This window comes from Aquarana catesbeiana, linkage group LG07 (assembly GCF_042186555.1).
Source record: "Aquarana catesbeiana isolate 2022-GZ linkage group LG07, ASM4218655v1, whole genome shotgun sequence".
Taxonomy (NCBI): domain Eukaryota; kingdom Metazoa; phylum Chordata; class Amphibia; order Anura; family Ranidae; genus Aquarana; species Aquarana catesbeiana.
The window spans coordinates 54,729,548-54,733,365 of NC_133330.1; the positions used below are offsets into that span (position 1 = coordinate 54,729,548).

General features: G+C 37.7%; 1 pseudogene; it reads right to left on the bottom strand.

Annotated features, from left to right (window-relative positions):
• Window positions 1–400: 400 nt before the first annotated feature.
• Window positions 401–861, bottom strand: LOC141102872 (ATP synthase F(0) complex subunit C2, mitochondrial pseudogene; annotated as a pseudogene).
• Between the last annotated feature and the right edge of the window lie 2,957 nt (window positions 862–3,818).

Consider the following 3,818-nt stretch of genomic DNA (forward strand, 5'->3'; position numbering starts at 1 on the left):
TCCTCTTCTGGGATCCCCACCGACGCTTCTGACTCCTCCTGCCTTCAGAGTGCACCAATAGTAAGCAGCAAAGTATAATATAGAGCGCCCCAATAGCAAGTTGCACATAATAGTATAGAGCGCCCCTATAGCAAGGTAAAAAAACCTCTTGACTTTAGAACCTCTCACTTCCTGCCCAGGACTACATGTCCCATGGGGCATTGCTCCTCACACATTCACAAGTTCTCATGCACTTACTGACATGTATGGACGGTGTACTGAGCTGTATGTGTGCTGCACTGTATTTCCTGATATTTAAACAAATATTGTATTCTGTATTATGCAGGCCAACTAATCGGCTGGCAGATTAATCGATTATGAAAATAGTTGACAACTATTTTCATAATTGATTAGTTGTCGATTAATTGACTAGCTGTTTCGGCCCTAGACAGAACAGTCCCATAGCTTCCGAAAGGGAAATACCCAGGATGGTATAAGAGAATAGTTGCTGTTTAAGGGATGGATTCCTGGCATATCCAATAATGAGACTTCCAAATACTGTACCAATACCAGCTCCAGAACCAGCCACACCTACAGTGGCAGCGCCAATGAATTTAGTAGCAGTATCAATGTCTGCACACTGCACTGGTTTGAACCCCTTGTGATGGAACCAATGCTACCTCCTGTGATTGCTCTGTCCTGAATACAGGGCGGCTCAGCAGGCTACTGGAAAGTGGTCGGGAAAGAAGACAAACACCATTCCTCGCCAAAATTGGGTTGGACATAAGTTTGGCGCAGGTGTACATTTTTCTGGTTATGGTGGACAGACGGGGGATACAAGAATGCCACACAGGTGATACTTGGCAGGGAGAGAATGAAGACGAGTGATGGCACACGGCAAGCGCAGATCCTCCTCAGTTGACGGCAAGCAATGCGCCTCTCCAATCAATTTAGTACGGCGTTCTTCTGAACAATGTCTGGAAAGACCCATTTTATTCTGATTTTCACATTTATTTATAGTGCATTACTCGGAGAAAAATGCACTACACCCGGCATGTACAATGTTTGCTGCCTTCGTCCTTAACCTCCAGAAGATCCCCCCCCCCCCCCCCCCCCCCTTCATGACCAGGCCATTTTTTGCAATACAGCACTGTTACTTTAACTGACAATTGCGTGGTCGTGCGACACTGTACCCAAATAAAATTTGTCCCCCCCCGTACAAATAAAGCAATCTTTTGGTGGTATTTGATCACAAAGACCATTTTGGGCAAGAAATATTTTTTACTTTCGGCTATAAAACACATCCTGTAAAAATCAAATTTCTTCATAACGTCTACAAACTATGGGATATATTTATGGAATTTTTTTTTTTTACTAGTAGATCAGCAACTTTTAGCAGCACTGCAATATTGCGGTGGGACGTATCTGACAATTTTTGGGGACCAGCAACGTTAATACAGTGATCAGTGCTAAAAAAAAAAAAAAAATCACTGTACTAATGACACTGGATGGGGAGAGGTTAACATCAGGGGCGATCAAAGGGCTGTGTGCCTAGCCAGTGTTTGTGTACTGTGTGGGAGAAGTATGGTCAAAGCTCTTAAGCTGGCCATACACCATACATCTTTCTTATTCCATTTTCTTTAGCTTTAATGTCAACTAATATAGTGCAAGGGCCTGTCTGATAAAAAGTGAGTGTTTAGGTTTGACCTCATATTATATGGTTTTAGTAAATCTAAAGTAAAGTTGTACAAGAAAATTGTATAATGTATGGCCAGCCTTGGCCATACTATGCCTGCACCTCTGCACTCCGACTGTTGGCTGATGTGTCAGAGCTGGTCCAGGTGCTGCAGGGATCCCGGCAATTATGTCAGGATCCACCCAGATGCTTGACCAGCAGCTGACTAAGCCTCTTGGGGCACCACTGAGAGCATGAGCCAGGTGGTCCAGTGAGTGCTGGAGGGGCAGAGCTATGGAGTGATCAGCGGTCATGTGATTGCTCATTTCTCTGTTTGAGCCTGTGGGGGGACAGCTGCAGCCACATAGGTGAGTATGAATGTGTTTTTTTTTTTTTTTCTTTTCTCCCCCTGTCCTCCTATTCACTGTTTTAGGGTCAGCAAGAAGAGCTGCATGCGCAAAGGATTTGTGTGTTCCATGTAGGGCTGCAACTAACGATTATTTTCATAATTGATTAGTTGGCCGATTATTGTTTAGATTAATCAGTTAATAACCTTAAAAAAAGTGTTGTTTATAATTTAGTTAATATGTAACATTTAAAAAAAGGCAATTTATTCTTCAATATTTGTATGCAGTGGTAAATATAAATAACCAGCTGTATGGTTAGGGAGCAAAATCTCGAATCCACTCTGAGAATAACAGACAGAAGAGATATACTGTATATACTATTAAAGGAGAGATATACTGTATATACTATTAGAAGAGATATACTGTATATACTATTAGGGGAGATATACTGTATATACTATTAGGAGAGATATACTGTATATACTATTAGGAGAGCTATACTGTATATACTATTAGAGGAGAGATATACTGTATATACTATTAGAGGAGATATACTGTATATACTATTAGAAGAGATATACTGTATATACTATTAGGAGAGATATACTGTATATACTATTAGGAGAGATATACTGTATATACTATTAGAGGAGAGATATACTGTATATACTATTAGAGGAGAGATATACTGTATATACTATTAGAGGAGAGATATACTGTATATACTATTAGAGGAGAGATATACTGTATATACTATTAGGAGAGATATACTGTATATACTATTAGGAGAGCTATACTGTATATACTATTAGAGGAGAGATATACTGTATATACTATTAGGAGAGCTATACTGTATATACTATTAGAGGAGAGATATACTGTATATACTATTAGGAGAGCTATACTGTATATACTATTAGAGGAGAGATATACTGTATATACTATTAGAGGAGAGATATACTGTATATACTATTAGGGGAGATATACTGTATATACTATTAGGAGAGCTATACTGTATATACTATTAGGAGAGATATACTGTATATACTATTAGAGGAGATATACTGTATATACTATTAGAAGAGATATACTGTATATTCTATTAGAGGAGAGCTATACTGTATATACTATTAGAAGAGATATACTGTATATACTATTAGAAGAGATATACTGTATATACTAAAAGAGGTTGAATCTGGTAAATATCATCAGACTCAGAGATCAAATTTTTTTATTTAAAGAAACAAAAAGTTACAGACTGGCAGATTTTCAAACAGAACTGTAATTTATTATATGCTGGCCATACAAAACCAATTTCTTCCTTCAAAAAAAATTTCATTTTAAGAACGTTCGTTCGATTTTCTAATTGTTAGTGGGGTCAAATCGACGTTCGATTTCAACCACAGTGAAGGGAAAATTTAGAAATAATAGAAAACTTTTTGGTCAAATGAATTTTCAGACAGTGTATGTGGTTTCGTTGAGAAACGACATTCATTTTAAAAAAGAATGTTTTAAAATGAATGTCAGCAAGTGAAAATTTCAAATAACATTCTTTCTTTCAGCGAATGTTCAAAGATTTTTCGTCTGAATATTCTCGTCTGAAAATTGATCTGTATGGCCGGCATAAGGCTCGGTTCACAACTATGCAGTTTGCTTTTGATCTGTTTCTGCAGTGCTTTTTACTGTGCGTTTTGATTTTTGCACACTGCGATTTGTGTTTTTTCTTTTTTTTTTAATGCTTTTTTTTTTTGGCCAATTTGTTGTTGGGCAAATTAAAAAACACAAATTGCTGCAAAAAACATGCTTTTCTGCAGCTT